The sequence below is a fragment of the Gorilla gorilla genome, chromosome 3 (assembly GCF_029281585.2).
Source record: "Gorilla gorilla gorilla isolate KB3781 chromosome 3, NHGRI_mGorGor1-v2.1_pri, whole genome shotgun sequence".
Classification (NCBI taxonomy): domain Eukaryota; kingdom Metazoa; phylum Chordata; class Mammalia; order Primates; family Hominidae; genus Gorilla; species Gorilla gorilla.
The window spans coordinates 175,840,086-175,858,280 of NC_073227.2; the positions used below are offsets into that span (position 1 = coordinate 175,840,086).

Genomic DNA, 18,195 nt, shown 5'->3' on the forward strand with positions numbered 1-18,195 from the left:
AGGCCTTTTCTGCATCTATTGAGATAATCATGTGGTTTTTGTCTTTGGTTCTGTTTATATGATGGATTACATTTATTGATTTGCATATGTTGAACCAGCCTTGCATCCCAGGGATGAAACCCACTTGATTATAGTGGATAAGCTTTTTGATGTGCTGCTGGATTTGGTTTGCAGTATTTCATTGAGGATTTTTGCATTGATGTTCATCAGGGATATTGGTCTAAAATTCTCTTTTTTTGTTGTGTCTCTGCCAGGCTTTGGTATCAGGATGATGCTGGCCTCATAAAATGAGTTAGGGAGGATTCCCTCTTTTTCTATTGATTGGAATAGTTTCAGAAGGAATGGTATCAGCTCCTCCTTTTACCTCTGGTAGAATTCGGCTGTGAATCCGTCTGGTCCTGGACTTTTTTTGGTTGGTAGGCTATTATTGCCTCAATTTCAGAGCCTGTTATTGGTCTATTGAGGGATTCAACTTCTTCCTGGTTTAGTCTTGGGAGGGTGTATGTGTCCAGGAATTTATCCATTTCTTCCAGATTTTCTAGTTTATCTGTGTAGGGTGTTTACAGTATTCTCTGATGGTAGTTTGTATTTCTGTGGGATCGGTGGTAATATCTCCTTTATCATTTATTATTGCGTCTATTTAATTCTTCTCTCTTTTCTTCTTTATTAGTCTTGCTAGTGGTCTATCAATTTTCTTGATCTTTTCAAAAAACCAGCTCCTGGATTCACTGATTTTTTGAAGGTTTTTTTGTGTCTCTATCTCCTTCAGTTCTGCTCTGATCTTAGTTATTTCTTGCCTTCTGCTAGCTTTTGAATGTGTTTGCTCTTGCCTATCTAGTTCTTTTAATTGTGATGTTAAGGTGTCAATTTTAGATGTTTCCTGCTTTCTCTTGTGGGTATTTAGTGCTATAAATTTCCCTCTACACACTGCTTTAAATGTGTCCCAGAGATTCTGGTATGTTGTGTCTTCTTTCACACTGTTTTCAAAGAACATCTTTATTTCTGCCTTTATTTCATTATGTACCCAGTAGTCATTCAGGAGCAGGTTGTTCAGTTTCCATGTAGTTGAGCGGTTTGAGTGAGTTTCTTAATCCTGAGTTCTGGTTTGATTGCACTGTGGTCTGAGAGACGGTTTGTTACAATTTGTGTTCTTTTACATTTGCTGAGGAGTGCTTTACTTCCAACGATGTGGTCAATTTTGGAATAAGTGCAATGTGGTGCTGAGAAGAAGGTATATTCTGTTGATTTGGGGTGGAGAGTTCTGTAGATGTCTATTAGGTCTGCTTGATGCAGAGCTGAGTTCAATTCCTGGATATCCTTTTTCACTTTCTGTCTTGTAGATCTGTCTAACGTTGACAGTGGGGTGTTAAAGTCTCACATTATTATCGTGTGGGAGTCTAAGTCTCTTTGTAGGTCTCTAAGGACTTGCTTTATGAATCTGGGTGCTCCTGTATTGGGTGCATATCTATTTAGGATAGTTAGCTCTTCTTGTTGAATGGATCCCTTTACCATTATGTAATGGTCTTGTCTCTTTTGATCTTTGTTGGTTTAAAGTCTGTTTTATCAGAGACTAGGATTGCAACCCCTGCCTTTTTTTGTTTTCCATTTGCTTGGTAGATCTTCCTCCATCCCTTTATTGTGGGCTTATGTGTGTCTCTGCATGTGAGATGGGTTTCCTGAATACAGCACACTGATGGGTCTTGACTCTTTATCCAATTTGCCAGTCTATGTCTTTTAATTGGAGCATTTAGCCCATTTACATTTAAGGTTAATATTGTTATGTGTGAATTTGATCCTGTCATTATGATGTTAACTGGTTATTTTTCTTGTTAGTTGATGCAGTTTCTTCTTAGCATCGATGGTCTTTACAATTTGGCATGTTTTTGCAGTGGCTGGTACCGGTTGTTCCTTTCCATGTTTAGTGCTTCCTTCAGGAGCTCTTGTAGGGCAGGCCTGGTGGTGACAAAATCTCTCAGCATTTGCTTGTCTGTAAAGGATTTTATTTCTCCTTCACTTATGAAGCTTAGTTTGGCTGGATATGAAATTCTGGGTTGAAAATTCTTTTCTTTAAGAATGTTGAATATTGGCCCCCACTCTCTTCTGGCTTGTAGAGTTTCTGCCAAGAGATCTGCTGTTAGCCTGATGGGCTTCCCTTTGTGGGTAACCCAACCTTTCTCTCTGGCTGCCCTTAACATTTTTTCCTTCATTTCAACTTTGGTGAATCTGACAATTATGTGTCTTGGAGTTGCCCTTCTCAAGAAGTATCTTTGTGGCGTTCTCTATATTTCCTGAATGTGAATGTTGGCCTGCCTTGCTAGATTGGGGAAGTTCTCCTGGATAATATCCTGCAGAGTGTTTTCCAACTTGGTTCCATTCTCCCTGTCACTTTCAGGTACTCCAATCAGACGTAGATTTGGTCTTTTCACACAGTCCATATTTCTTGGAGGCTCTGTTCGTTTCTTTTCATGCTTTTTTCTCTAAACTTCTCTTCTTGCTTCATTTCATTCATTTGATCTTCATTTGATCTTCTGAATCAATCTTCTGAACAACCATTCTGAATTTACATCTTAGTCATTCCACTGATCACTCCCTGCTTACCCCTTGAACCTCCAACTAATTGACCTATAAACTACTCACCCAATCTTTACCCCACTAAATACATACTACAGAGTTATTCTATCTCATAGAATAACATTTATTAATAGAACTAAAGACCTCTATTTGGGTTACACAGAGCTACTGGACTGCATCAGAGAGGAAGTTCTAACTCAGTCTGGTTAGCCTGCCAAACATACACAGGGCCACAGGACTCAGTCTTAATGAAAACCAGAATTACAGATTGTAGATGTTTCAAAAGTTTACATTTGAATTAATTATTTTGACAGCAGAACAAGACTGCTTTTTGGCCTTTTTTCTTTTTTCTTGTCAGAAGGGTTTACTAATTCAGTGTTGTTAAGACACAGGTTGAGAGAAATGTATCTAATTTATTAAGAATCAGAATTGGAGTGGAATACGTAAAAGGTGGCAAAACATAAAAAGCCCGTGATTTCAGGGATGCCCTAGCGACTGTGCATAGAAGCTGATCAATGCAAATTAAGAGAGATACAGTGACTCATTAGAAAGATCTGATGCTTAGTTTAGAACCCAGACTGCATTATGGGTCATAATGGCATTCCTCTTTCCCCTTCGAGTTCCATGGACTCTCCTTATTTCCTGCATTTGAGAAATGCAAGCAAAGTGCCCTCTTGGGCACCAAACGGGAGTCTCTCTCTGCTTCCTCTGCAGTGACAAATGACAGAGTTGGACTGTCACAGCTGGAATCATCTAGGGAAGATGCCATCCATGGAGTGCTAAGAGAGAAATGTCATGCCTAAGAAAGTGCTTTGCCTCACACATCCTTCATGGCCAGGTATACTGAAGTGCCTGAACCAATGCTGGCCCTGTTGTCCTCAACCAAAATAATTTTCTTCATGGAATATATTTATGATGGCTTAAAAAAACTTAAAATGCAATTTAAAAGTTTCTGGGAGAACCAGAGTATCAGAATGAAAGTTAGAAGAGAGGAGTTGGAGATCCAGTATTGCTGCTAACTGGCTCTTTGACTTGGGGCAAGTTGATTTCAGCTTTCCCAGCCAAATGGTTGCTAAGGTGTCTTACAGCTCTAGTTTTCACTGTAACTTGTTACGCAGGGAAGCACACTACCAAACTTATCCAGTGAGATAAGACAGGAAAGATTTAATCACATTCTCTCTCTCAACCAAAGTTAATCAGTCTTCACTATCAGAAACTTATTTTTTTATTACATATATTAGTTTCTTATGTTGTGAGTTAATCCTAGATCTCTCAGAGAAAAATGTGTATTTCCTTTCGCATCACCTATTTCTATTATTGTGGTTTATTTATGTATTTATTTTTAATAATTAGATAAGTGGATCCTGATGTTAACTAACAACTTATACCAATCTGAAAAGGGTTAGCTTTATGAGTACTTCCTTTAGTTTGCCCCTATGTCAACTGAGGCCTTGGTCATGGGTTTGGTCCATATATAGGCCATTAGCTACATGTGAAGAAGATCTCAGGTTCTGATTTGCTGCCTTGGGAAGTGAGGTTGTTAATCATAGGAGGTACACTGACAGGATGTAAATATGGCTCATCACCATAACTGGAAAAAAGCAATGTTAACGCGCCTCTCCCGCCACATATAGTCATCTTGGTGCTGATGCTCACCTTCCAGTATAATGAAAAGTTCAAATTCATCTGTCAGGCAGAATGCATTAAACCAGGATAAGAAAGTAAGGGTCAGTGAATTAGAATAAACATACTTACTACACACATAAAATAAAACAAAACCCCTAATCCACACTTCCAAAACAGGTTTGAGATGACATTTCAATTGAAGATTCACCACATTAAAGAGTTCCTTGTTCCTGAGCGATGTGCTGTAGATCATTAATTCTATAAACATGCAAGTAGCTGCCATGTTTTTGGTGGATCTGTGTCATATCACTGCCACAGTGATAAAGGAAGCTGAAGAAGCTCCAACACATGGAAAATAAACCAGACCACTGCACAGGCTCATTTATAAGGAACAGAGGACTAAGTTGGATGTTAAACATTTTGAAGATTTCCCATTGCTTCTCTTTCCTTTGTCAGGGGGTGTATTTTGCAGAATGTATATGAAAATAACTTCTAAGTGATATAAAAGCTTGCATTTTCTATGGGGAAAATACATGTATTCAGACTATTTTTAACCACTTGAATTTTGCATCTCTTCCTTTTTTTTTTTTTTTTTTTGAGGCAGGGTTTCACTCTGTCATCCAGGCTGGAGTGCTGTGGCACGGTCATAGCTCACTGCAGCCTCAAACTCCTGGGCTTAAGTGATCCTCTTGTCTCAGCCTAACTCAGAGTAGTTAGGACTACAGGTGTGTGCCACCACACCCGGCTCCTTCCAATTTTTTATTGATAACTTTTACTTCCCATGTCACACAGTCACTATTATTTCTCTTTCTGGTGTTTGCAGAGATCCCCTTCTATTTTCTCCCTTGTATGCCAAGTATCTTTCAACACTTCTTTTTAGTCGCAAACGCCTTTACATTGCTTATCGTCTTCCTTCTTACTCATTTGGGTCACCTTTTCCCATAAGCTCAAATAATCTTAAAACAAATCCAATTTGGAATCTGTTACTGAAGAATTCTAGCTGATAAAAGTGTTTTGGATCTCTTTCTCTGGGAGCCTTGAGAAATAAAGTTAAAGGTCATTTCTTTAATTGTACATGCAGAAAATAGTTTTTATAGCATTTGAAAAGTATACCTATTAATAAACTTTTGGATAATAAAAACTTAGACAAAATCTAACCAAAATGACATACAATGTTAAGTATGGGAAGGGTCTTTAAACAACACTGTCTCATCTATGGCAAGGTTCTATGGTCTGACTGTAATGCCTGTTGAGAAGCCCTTGTCTATTTGGTTTTCTTTATACTTGGGGAGAAAAAAGACAAAAAGGGAAACAAGAAAACCAGCAATGTTCAACAACCTTCCAGGCTATTTCCAAGAACAATCTTTGTACCTCACAACATCTCCACCTAGTGACTCCTTGAGGATCTTACAGCAATTCCTAGAAATTACTTGTTTTAAATTGCCACTAATATGCCTAACCTCATTTCAGATAGTTTAACCTTAAACACACGTATTTAGAATTAATTACTAGGAATTGAGAAGGTACCGACATGAAAATGAAGAATGCGGAGAATCTTTTTCTGGAGAAATAAAACAGCAGCAAAAAATAGTAATCAATATAACAATCACAGTTCCCGAGGTACAGAATTGGTGACATGTCAAACAAAGCCAACTAGGTCTATCAGTCTAGGTTTTCTAGTTGCTTTATTTTGAATGCATACATCTTATATAAAATGACACTTGTATTCATTGACTAAAGGGCATACGGCTTACAAAAAATATTTGTTGAGCTTCCAGTGTGCATCAAGTACTATGCCAAGTTTTCTACTTGCTTCTGGACGTATTTTGAGACACTATAGTATAGCAATTATGTCTGTAGGTTTCAAACTGGAGCCACTTACTTGCTATATGAATTTGCCAAAACTACTTAAGGTTTCTGCATCTGTTTCCCCGTCTGCAAAGTAGGGCTAGTAACTTTACCAAAGTTACTGTGAGAATTAAATGAAAATATGAAAAGTCCTTAGGATTGTTTCTGGCATCTGGCTCAATATTTGTTAATATCATATATTATTTTATTCTCACAATCCCCACTTTAAACAGGGTCTGTCTGGCTCCAAAGTCCCTGCTAATTCCTCACTGTTGTAGTATATTTAAAAATTAAAAATATACTTTAACAAAATTTAAATTGGTAGACATTCATTAGTTCCTTGAATATATGGAGAAAATACATTAGGAGTTAATGTGGAAGAAATCACCTTGAGGTTGGGAATAGGGAGATCTGTGTTACTCGGTGAATATTCTGGGCATGAAGTTCCTTGTTAATTAGAGAATCAACATGAGCTAGGTTCTTTATTGTCTAATATTCCATGAATCTAATATTATCTATAGATAAATAGTTGGTTCCTAAAGGTGGTTTTTTCTTTCCTTGTCTGCATTTAATCTCGAGCTGTCTTCAAAGGAAGCAAAACTGAAGTTATGCATACCGAATGCCAAACAACCCTATCTGTGAAAGTTGGTTTTACAAGAGCATAGAACCCAGTTTGGTAGTTCGCCTCTGCCAAATGTCTCTGCAAGCTGATTAGTGGTAGCGTCAGGCCTATCGCTAGTTCTCCTCATTTAACCCATTTTCTTAGTCATTTAAACCACTTATACTTTATACGTCTAGTCCTATTTGCAAATCCATCTTTTAGTTTTATAACCCACCTGCCCCTAGCACTTAATTTCAAAGGTCCACCGGATATATGTGGTTGTTTTGCGCCAAACTATCAGTGGTTGTTTTGCGTCAAACTAGCAGTTTACAAGAAAACTACATCAAACAAGAAAAAGAACCATTACGATGCATCTATGTTTTCCCTTAAGTGCGGAATTTCACACTGCAGCCCTTGTCTTCAAACACCTAAACAATGCACCCAGGACCTTCATTTATTATTCCGTGCCCACCCACACCCTAAAAATCGCTCTCTTCACCCCAATTGCTCGAAATGCCTGTCACTCCAAGCACTTTGACTAGCCCAAGAGCCTCATTTGAACTTTAGCCCCACTCTCTCCTCCTCGCCCCGCCCCGAAGCTAATCCCTGATTGGATGAGGCACCACTCCTCGTGGGGCTGCTTAGGCCACCGCGCGCGCTGCGCGCTGGGAAACGAGTGGAGACACGAGGACCAGCGCGAGCGGTCCCGGTGGGCTACCCTCCCCCTGCGGCGACCCCCCCTCGCTCTGACCGACTGGTCCCCTAAACGGTGGCGGCGGTTTTTGGTCGTTGGGCCCCGGGATTTAGGACCAACATTTGAAGACCCGAAGGGGTGAGGAGGGGAAAGGGGAAACGGGGTCACTACCAGACCACTGCTAACGGCTGGATAGTGCCCGGCTCACTCTCACGCCGAATACACAGGGGGGGCTGGCGGCGGTGGCTGCGGGGTTCACCCTCGTCCTTCCCCAGCCCCGTCGAGCAGTGGGAGGGCAAGTGTCCGAGACGCTGCTTCCCGCCCCGGCAGCATCCGGCCAGAAGGCGCCCTCGCCGTCACCCAGGCGCTGCATGGTGAGGGCCCAGCGGCCAGTCTCCTTGGGGCGTCTGGCGGCTTCTTCCGCCCCGCGGCGCCCTGTGCTCTCCGCCTTATTTCCGCTCTCCCCCGCTGCCTTCCGGCCGCTTCCCACCTGTGCTGCATTTCGTGTTATTTTCCTGACACGCTTACGCCGACGACCAACGACCGCTGCAGGCCTGGGCCGCCGCCTGGCCGTTGTAGGGTCCGCGCGTCCCCTGGAGGCTTTGGACGCCGTCTGGGGCGTCCCGACGGCTGGGTGAGATTCAGCAGTCTGGTTTCAGAATTGAATTCAGGCTGGGTGAGCTTTAGCGGGCTCCTCGTCGTTTGCGTGGAGTTCTAGCCGGGACTGAGCCTCGAACTTTACTTTGCCTTTGTCTCCCTGTTTCTTCCCCGAGTACCTCGTGTGTGCTGGGCTGTGGGCAGTGGGAGGCCGCGGGTGCACAGGGAAGATAGCTTGCCTCTCCCCCGACACACGGACGGCAGCACACGTCGTGGCACCGCCTTTGTTTCCTAACATCTGGTAGTTTTTAAACCCCTAATTTAAAAATGTTTCTTTGGAGCTACTGGAAAAACCACAGAACCAGCGGGATTTAATCCTGGCGTTGATATTCTGAGATATTGCGAAGCTGCTTGCTTTATTTGGGCACCAGTTTTCTCCTATGTAAATTTAGCTTAGGTAATATTTAAGTTCTTTAAGCTTTAACTGTCTTTACATTCCTGATAAATTCCCCGTAACCTTTATGTTATGTGGTAATCCTAATATAGGCAAATATCAAAGAGGAAATATAAGGAGTTTTTTTGTTTTGTTTTGTTTTGTTTTGAGATGGAGTCTCGCTCTGTCGCCCAGGCGGGAGAGCAGTGGCAGGATCTCGGCTGACTGCAACCTCCGCCTGCCGGGTTCAAGCGATTCTCCTGCCTCAAACTCTCGGGAGTAGCTGGGACTACAGGCGCGCGCCACCACGCACAGCTGATTTTTGTGTTCTTAGTAGAGACAGGGTTTCACCGTGTTGGCCAGGATGGTCTCGATCTCTGGACCTCATGATCTACTCGCCTCGGCCTCCCCAAGTGCAGGGATTACAGGCGTGAGCCATCGCCGCCGAGCTTTTTAAGTCTTGGCTTCTCTTAAAAATTGGCCTGATTTTGTGTTTGAGAATGGCGTTATAACCAGGAAGCAGGATATGTTGCGTGTATAAGGAGAATAACATATAAAGGACATGTTCAAGGGTCGGTATAATTTTGCTTATTTAAATAATGGGAAGATATTTTCGTTTCAAGAGTCACCACGATGTATATATACAGTTTGACAGACTTCCATTTGGATCTTTTCAGAATTGAATCCCCTTATGGGGGTCTAATAATAGACTTGTTTTCAGGGCACACATTTAAAACATTCTACTTTAAACTTTGCATCTGTCTGCATCTGTTTGCATTGTTAATAAAATTTGTTTGCATCTTTATAGACATAAGGATGACAGTGCTGCCTGCAGTCACTAAATATTAATGCTTTCTGCTTAAGGCACTGCTTTGATTGCTGATTTTCACTTAAGAGGTTGGAGTAATGTACTTGAATATTATTGCCAAATATAATATATATCAACACTTAAAATATATGCATTACTGGATATATTATGAAACAAGAATTATTAATAACGAGAACAAACCCAGTTTATGGACTGAAATTAAGTCTCAGGTTTAATGGTGTTATTTTATTGTTAGGAGAAGGAAGACATGTCAGTTTAAGTAGAGTTTGTGACTACAAATCAAGTAATTGCTGTAAAAATTGTCCAGATTTGCATATTAATGCCGAATATTATTTCTCATTTTACTACCCGATGATTGATGAGGCAAGAAAATGTGATCTCTGTGTTCAAATTGGTAACAGATTTAAAATAACAGATTATGAAGGACCTTGTGTAAGGAATGGTATACTTAATTTGGACAAGAATATGTAGATATCTTTATCCTGAATTCAAACAGCATATACACCTTTGTGTTCAAAGCAGTATTTTTTAAAAGTATTAGTTACAGTTTTTTTAAATAGTTCAATTTTTAAGTCATTCAAAATTTAAACTTAATATTAAAACTTTTTATCCATTATATATTTAACTTCTAGCAATAAAATGTGCTCTCATTCTTTAATAAAAACAACTTAAAATGGAATTGAACTGATCCATCTGTACACTTATTTCGAAATAATTTTAGACTTCCATGTCCACACACTTTTGATTAACTCTTCTCGTTTTCCAAGAACGAGAAGTGTAGTGGCTGTAGTGCAGTCTGTCACTAAAATGAATTGCTGCTTAAAAACAAACCGAAAACCTCCATTGGCCTGGCAACCATTGACCTGGCAACCATGGTTTCCATGTACCATGCTCAATGACAACAGTACTAACAAATCAGGAGTTTAGTACCATGTAATTCAAGAAATGTCATAAAGATTTAATGTGCCCCTATAAAGGCACGTTTTGATATTCTTAATTTTTTTCATTATTACATTGAGTTTTTAAAACCCACAGTAAGATTATATAATGTTCTCTTTCACAGCTTTCTAAATTTTCACAGTAACTTGGAAGATGAAGTTTCAATTGAAGTAGTTTTAATACAGCTGACACAGTTCCTTTAAATAATTTTCATTAATGTTTTGCTTAAATTGTGCTTGTCTTTTTTCATTAATATACTTTCTATTTTTGAATGGCAGTACAAATTGAAAATACATATTTTTGATAATTATTAAGAAGGTTAAAATTAAAGGAGATATAGTTAGCACTTAAAGATAAAGGCTTGATTCAGATTGTTAGTTGAATAGCTTGTGATTTACTATCCTGTCTTGGCCTTTTGCTTCATACCTTAGAGAGGCTTTTTCCTTTCTTCTATTTTTTCTTTTGAAAGTGAGCTAGAGAGGAATCTTTGAAAGTCTACAGTTTAGGGAAAAAAATACATATCTGAAAGCTAGAGTTAAATATGGCACAACTTTTAATTTCTCATTCCCATTTTGTCTGCAAAACCATTTTTGACATTCTCCTACTCAGGATCCCTCCTTCTCTTACTTGGATTACTTGGGTCAGCAGGGTAAGGAAACAAGTTTTTAGAACGCTTTGTGGTGTGACTCCACACCTGAAAGTGGCAGAGGACAAATTAAGTCTGGAAGCCTCAATTGGTATGTCAGTTTTGCTCTAATGTATAGGACAGATGTGCTTTCTTGGATATTTAGGTAACAGGTTGATTCTGGAGTATTTTAGAATGAATGTATTGTATGCTTGTTTTAGATTTGATTATATTTCTCTGGCTATTCTTGAATTTTGCCTCTTTTAGAAATATACTTTTGTTAAATTAATATGTTAAAGTTAGGTAATTTTGAACTTTCTTGTGAATTATACGTGTGCATATATTTTGTTTTGGAGGCTTTGAGATAATGCTTTTTTTTCTAAAGAGAATATAGGATTGGTGACTCTTCAGTGTGTCTTTTACTTATGTAATTTCAAGCTTTCATAATATTTTGATTGAGATTTCTTGAGATGTACAAAGTCTAGCGTATGTTTCTAATCATTATCTAGTAAAAGGAGCCTTTAATGTGTATGGACTGGCCTGTTATTTCATTGTAAGAACCTAAATAATCTCTTTAAAAATAGAACTTTAGAGACATGAATTAACCCAAAAAATAGGTCTGTAACGTAATTGTAGAGATGGGTTGGATTGCAGAAATCAGCCATTTGGAGCTAGCTGTGAATTGTAGTTAAAAAAAAAAAAAAAGTCTTGTTTATTAAGTTAAATTCTACATTTTGGATAAAACGGGAGCATATTTATTACTTCTATAACCAGTAAGTAGCATATGTAAGGTACCATATTAAGATTGGTGCGAAAGTAATCACAGTTTTTGCCATTACTTTTAATGGCAAAAACTTTTGCAACAGCCTTAACTAGATTCTTGTTTTTTCTCTCACTGTTTTTCCTGTAGCATGTTTAAAAAATATAAATGTCACAATTCCCTATTCACATTTTATCAACATGATCTTTAGTGTAGTGGGCCAGTATGATGTCCTGTGGGATGTCGAGGCCATTGAAGACTCTCTGGACTAAATTATGGAAGAGAGTTCAGAGTTATGAATTTCTGAGGCTCCATGGTTTGGGCCCTTGGTCTTTTCGATTACTAATTTTGTGACTTTAAGCAGGACTCTTCACCATATTTGCTTTTGGTTTTCTTGTCTACAGTATTGGAGGTCATCTAAGGTCCACTTGCAGTTGTAATATTACTACAAAATATTCAGTGATGGTTTAATGGCAAAACCTAGAGTCAAACAGTGTTAAGTTGAGAAAGGTGGTTATATCACTTAAAATGCTCTTAATTTTAAGGGAATGGTGATAGAAAAATATTGAATTTTTTAAAAGACAAAAGACTGAAAGTTGGTTGCTCAGTCAATCCTTATCTTCTTTTTTTTTGAGATGGAGCCTCGTTCTCTCCCCCAGGCTGGAATGCAGTGGCACGATCTCAGCTCACTGCAACCTCCACCTCCTAGGTTCAAGCAATTCCCCAGCTTCAGCTTCCTGAGTAGCTGGGATTACAGGCGCATGCCACCATGCCTGGCTAATTTTTTTTGTATTTTTAGTAGAGATGGTGTTTCACCATGTTGGCCAGACTGGTCTTGAACTCCTGACCTCAGGCAATCCACCTGCCTCATTCTCCCAAAGTGCTGGGATTACAGGAGTGAGCCACCGTACCTGGCCAGTCTTTATCTTATTAATGGTTCTGATTGCAAAAAATAACATTTCTTTTATCTGAATCTATTAATATTACATTGTTTTATTTATTGCATTTGGTGTCACATAAATCTGTCCATGAAGTATAGTGTAAGATACAAAGCTGATAATACAGACATAAGACTTTTCCCTTGATAAAAATTATTGTCTACTTTCTCTTTCTGCTGTTTAATAAATGTGTGAGGATATTCATCTTAAATCTTCGGTTAAAAAAAACAAAACAGTAGGCCGGGTGCGACGGCTCACGCCTTTAATCCCAGCACTTTGGGAGGCTGAGGCGGATGGATCACGAGGTCAGGAGTTCAAGACAAGCCTGGCCAACGTAGTGAAACCCCACCTCTACTAAAAATAGAAAAATTAGCCAGGCATGATGGCACATGCCTGTAGTCCCAGCTACTTGGGAGGCTGAGGAAGGAGAATCACTTGAACCTGGGGGGTGGAGGTTGCAGTGAGCCAAGATTGCGCCATTGCACTCCAGCCTGGGTGACAGAGCGAGACTCCTTGGAAAACAAAAACAATAACTGTGTGAGGTTAGTAAATTATAAGAACCTAAAAACAATATAAATGAGATAGTACTTATCATATTGAAATGAATAAGAAAGGAGGAATTGAGGGAAAGCTGAATAGCTTTTTTTCCTTCTCTGGAGATAGATCTTTATAATATAACTTTATTATTTTTTAATAAGTGAGTTTCTACTCTTCTCGGCCATTTGGCCAAGATCAAGTATAGTTTGTGTTCTTACCAGTTTAATATCTGATATGTCTTCTATCTGAGGACAAATTTTTTTTTTAATACTTTAAGTTCTAGGGTACAATGTGCAGGTTTGTTACATATGTATACATATGCCATGCTGCACCCATTAACTCGTCATTTACATTAGGTATATCTCCTAATGCTATCCCTCCCCCCTCCCCCCACCCCATGACAGGCCTCGATGTGTGATGTTCCCCACCCTGTGTCCAAGTATTCACCCCATGACAGGCCCCGATGTGTGATGTTCCCCACCCTGTGTCCAAGTATTCTCATTGTTCAGTTCCCACCTATGAGTGAGAACATGCAGTGTTTGGTTTTCTGTCCTTGGCGATAGTTTGCTGAGAATGATGGTTTCCAGCTTCATCCATATCCCTACAAAGGACATGAACTCACCCTTTTTTATGGCTGCATAGTATTCCATGGTGTATATGTGCCACATTTTCTTAATCCAGTCTATCATTGATGGACATTTGGGTTGGTGTGAAGTCTTTGCTATTGTGAATAGTGCCACAGTAAACATACATGTGCATGTGTCTTTATAGCAGCATGATTTATAATCCTTTGGGTATAGACCCAGTAATGGGATGGATGGGTCAAATGGTATTTCTAGTTCTAGATCCTTGAGGAATCGCCACACTGTCTTCCACAATGGTTGAACTAGTTTACAGTCCCACCAACAGTGTAAAAGTGTTCCTGTTTCTCCACATCCTCTCCAGCACCTGTTGTTTCCTGACTTATTGATAGTCACCATTCTAACTGGTATGAGATGGTATCTCATTGTGGTTTTGATTTGCATTTCTCTGATGGCCAGTGATGATGAGCATTTTTTCATGTGTCTGTTGGCTGCATAAATGTCTTCTTTTGAGAAGTGTCTGTTCATGTCCTTCGCCTACTTTTGGATGGGGTTGTTTGATTTTTTTTCTTGTAAATCTGTTTAAGTTCTTTGTAGATTCTGGATATTAGCCCTTTGTCAGATGGTTAGATTGTAAAAATTTTCTCCCATTCTGTAGGTTGCCTGTTCACTCTGATGGTAGTTTCTTTTGCTGTGCAGAAGCTCTTTAGTTTAATTAGATCTCATTTGTCAATTTTGGCTTTTGTTGCCATTGCTTTTGGTGTTTTAGTCATGTAGTCCTTGCCCATGCCTGTGTCCTCAATGGTATTGCCTAGGTTTTCTTCTAGGGTTTTTATGGTTTTAGGTCTAACATTTAAGTCTTTAATCCATCTCGAATTAATTTTTATATAAGGTGTAAGGAAAGGATCCAGTTTCAGCTTTCTACATATGGCTAGCCAGTTTTCCCAGCACCATTTACTAAATAGGGAATCCTTTCCCCATTTATTGTTTTTCTCAGATTTGTCAAAGATCAGATGGTTGTAGATGTGTGATATTATTTCTGAGGGCTCTGTTCTGCTCCATTGGTCTATATCTCTGTTTTGGTACCAGTACCATGCTGTTTTGGTTACCGTGGCCTTATATAGTTTGAAGTCAGGTAGCGTGGTGCGTCCAGCTTTGTTCTTTTTGCTTAGGATTGTCTTGGCAATGTAGGCTCTTTTTTGGTTCCATATGAACTTTAAAGTAGTTTTTTCCAATTCTGTGAAGAAAGTCATTGCTAGCTTGATGCGGATGGCATTGAATGTATAAATTACCTTTGGCAGTATGGTCATTTTCATGTATTGATTCTTCCTATCCATGAGCATGGAATGTTCTTCCATTTGTTTGTGTCCTCTTTTATTTCATTGAGCAGTGGTTTATAGTTCTCCTTGAAGAGGTCCTTCACATCCCTTGTAAGTTGGCTTCCTAGGTATTTTATTCTCTTTGAAGCAATTGTGAATTGCTTCACGTGATTTGGCTCTCTGTTATTGGTGTATAAGAATGCTTGTGATTTTTGCACATCGCTTTTGTATCCTGAGACTTTGCTGAAGTTGCTTATCAGCTTAAGGAGATTTTGGGCTGAGATGATGGGGTTTTACAAATATACAATCATGTCATCTGCAAACCGGGACAATTTGACTTCCTCTTTTCCTAATTGAATACCCTTTATTTCTTTCTCCTGCCTGATTGCCCTGGCCAGAACTTCCAACACTATGTTGAGTAGGAATGGTAAGAGAGGGCATCCCTGTGTTGTGCCAGTTTTCAAAGGGAATGCTTCCAGTTTTCGCCCATTCAGTATGGTACTGGCTGTGGGTTTGTCATAAATAGCTCATTATTTTGAGATACGTCCCATCAATACCTAATTTATTGGGAGTTTTTAGCATGAAGGGCTGTTGAATTTTGTCAAAGGCCTTTTCTGCATCTATTGAGATAATCATGTGGTTTTTGTCTTTGGTTCTGTTTATATGATGGGTTACGTTTATTGATTTGTGTATGTTGAACCAGCCTTGCATCCTGGGGATGAAGCCCACTTGATCATGGTGGATAAGCTTTTTGATGTGTTGCTGGATTCGGTTTGCCAGTATTTTAGTGAGGATTTTTGCATCAGTGATCATCAGGGATATTGGTCTAAAATTCTCTTTTTTTGTTGTGTCTCTGCCAGGCTTTGGTATCAGGATGATGCTGGCCTCATAAAATGAGTTAGGGAGGATTCCCTCTTTTTCTATTGATTGGAATAGTTTCAGAAGGGGTGGTACCTGCACCTCTTTGTACCTCTGGTAGAATTCGGCTTTGAATCCATCTGGTCCTGGACTTTTTTTGGTTGGTAGGCTATTAATTATTGCCTCAATTTCAGAGCCTGTTATTGGTCTATTGAGGGATTCAACTTCTTCCTGGTTTAGTCTTGGGAGGGTGTATGTGTCCAGGAATTTATCCATTTCTTCTAGATTTTCTAGTTTATCTGTGTAGAGGTGTTTATAGTATTCTCTGATGGTAGTTTGTATTTCTGTGAGATCGATGGTGATATCCCTTTATCATTTTTTATTGCGTTTGATTCTTCTCTCTTTTCTTCTTTATTAGTCTTGCTAGTGGTCTATCAGTTTTCTTGATCTTTTCAAAAAACCAGCTCCTGGATTCTCTGATTTTTTGAAGGTTTTTTTGTGTCTCTATCTCCTTCAGTTCTGCTCTGATCTTAGTTATTTCTTGCCTTCTGCTAGCTTTTGAATGTGTTTGCTCTTGCTTCTGTAGTTCTTTTAATTGTGATGTTAGGGTGTCAGTTTTAGATGTTTCCTGCTTTCTCTTGTGGGCATTTAGTGCTATAAAATTCCCTCTACACACTGCTTTAAATGTGTCCCAGGGATTCTGATATGTTGTGCTGAGGACAGATCTTAAATGGATTTTTGGAGCCAGGAGAGGGAATAGGAGCTTGCTCCATCTGCTCCACTCACTGACTTGATATTGCAGTACCTCCAGGTATGGTGCATTCCCCTCGGGGGAGTAAATTTTTAAAAAAAGCAAAATGAGTTTCTTCAGAATATCACATATACCTGTTTTTCAAATGTAAATACATCTTAAAATGAATTATCAGGGCCCAGATTGTATTGATGGGTAGATATTCTATGATATTATAATTATGAAACAATGTTGACTATTTAAGACAATGCAGAATTCTATTACTAATGGTCAGACTAGGGAAGTTTTAAGATGTTTTCTATTTATATTTGGACAGATAGCTCTTAAGTTTGCTAATATGAAAAGTTTTATCTTGGAAAAGCGGGAAAAATTAGCCATTTCATGGATGGGACAAGTGAATAAAAGATCAGACGGGAGGTAGGAAGAACTGGCAGGTTGAATCTAATAAGATGAGATTAAGTTGATTCTAAATTCTGGATACTTGATATAGGGTGGGGCAGATTTGAGGTTTTTGTTGATAGCATGCTGAATTTCAACCGACAATAGCATGCAGCTTTGTAGAACACCATTGTGCTGTTTATCTGTATTGCTGGAGTTTTCAATTTTGGCCAACCACACTTTTGAAGGAAGAAGAGACAGGATAATGAGAGAGCATAAACTATGTCATATAAGAAACAGTTAAGTAGCATTTTCCCATGGTTCTGTAGAAACTTAATAGATAGGCCAAGGACAATTAGGGTATCATGCTGAAACACTTGAGTTAAAGCTGGAAAGTTCTTTTTAACTGAAACTTTTCTTGGCCTTAAATATGCAGATGATCATTGTGATCCTTTTAAGAGGGATGCCTGGTGATTTCTCAGATGTGTTTAGACATCGAACACATTTTGGAGACCTTTTAATCACCTCTGGAACGATGTTTTAAGGGATGCCAGTTTAGGACGTGTCTGGTTAAAATAACTGGTAATGAGGTCAGGTGCCGTGACTCACGCCTGTAATTCCAGCACTTTGAGAGGCCAAGTGGTGGATCACTTGAGCCCAAGAGTTCGAGACCAGCCTGGGTAACATGTTGAAACCCCATCTGTATAAAAAATTAGCTGGATGTGGTGGTGCATGACTGTAGTCCCAGGTACTTGGAAGTGAATCATCTTTCAAATGCAGTTATATGAAAGAGGCAGGTTCACTTTTGCCAGAAAGTTAAAATCAGGATCGATATGTGAAAGTTAACCAGGAAAGAGATTATGATACATTATAAGAAATAACTTTCTTAAATAATTATTCAAAGTTTAGTTGCTCTAGAGGATAATGAGTTCTTTGTAAGAATAAAAAATAAGATGGATATCTTCTTTGTGGCAATATTATAAAGAGTATACACATATCAAGTGGGTGGTTGAATTAGATGATTTTTAAGGTTTCTTATAAATCTGAAATTACTTTTATTAAGGGTTTTCCAAAAAGTTTTGTTGCCGGACTTTTCCATCTAAGTTAATACAATGTTTGGGTTGTTTTAAAAGCATGCAATAGTTTTTCGGAGAAGGTATGAATAATTGATTTGATGTTATAATCTAAAAAAAATTGTGAAAAAAATCTGGATTCAGGTATTTGTGTTGCTATTTGTAAGTTATGTGACCTCAAGTAAATCACATAGCTTTTCAGAGATGTGAATTTTAAATATCTAAAATTAGAGTAGT

At 38.9% G+C, this 18,195-nt stretch overlaps 1 protein-coding gene, 1 long non-coding RNA gene, 1 other non-coding gene and 1 pseudogene across 13 annotated transcripts in view; 3 read left to right on the top strand and 1 right to left on the bottom strand.

Annotated features, from left to right (window-relative positions):
- Positions 1-7,927, bottom strand: part of LOC134758368 (uncharacterized) — a 28,593-nt gene extending 20,666 nt beyond the window's left edge. Inside the window, exon 1 of the long non-coding RNA XR_010133527.1 lies at positions 7,831-7,927. This is a non-coding gene — a long non-coding RNA (uncharacterized lncRNA). The remainder of the gene's footprint in view (positions 1-7,830) is intronic.
- The window catches only part of RBM46 (RNA binding motif protein 46), a 47,589-nt gene continuing 36,630 nt past the window's right edge, over positions 7,237-18,195 (top strand). For 2 of the 11 annotated variants that reach the window (XM_063705611.1, XM_063705615.1), the window contains exon 1: positions 7,255-7,478. The gene's annotated coding sequence lies outside the window, so the exon portion shown is untranslated. Of the gene's footprint in view, positions 8,017-18,195 lie in introns of all 11 variants that reach the window. The other 9 variants (XM_063705613.1, XM_063705616.1, XM_063705618.1 and 6 more) reach the window with 9 other exon arrangements.
- LOC115934512 (uncharacterized) lies at positions 13,168-13,335 on the top strand (annotated as a pseudogene).
- LOC115934517 (U2 spliceosomal RNA) lies at positions 16,390-16,583 on the top strand. Its single transcript, XR_004070298.1, has one exon. It is a non-coding gene; the product is annotated as a U2 spliceosomal RNA (small nuclear RNA).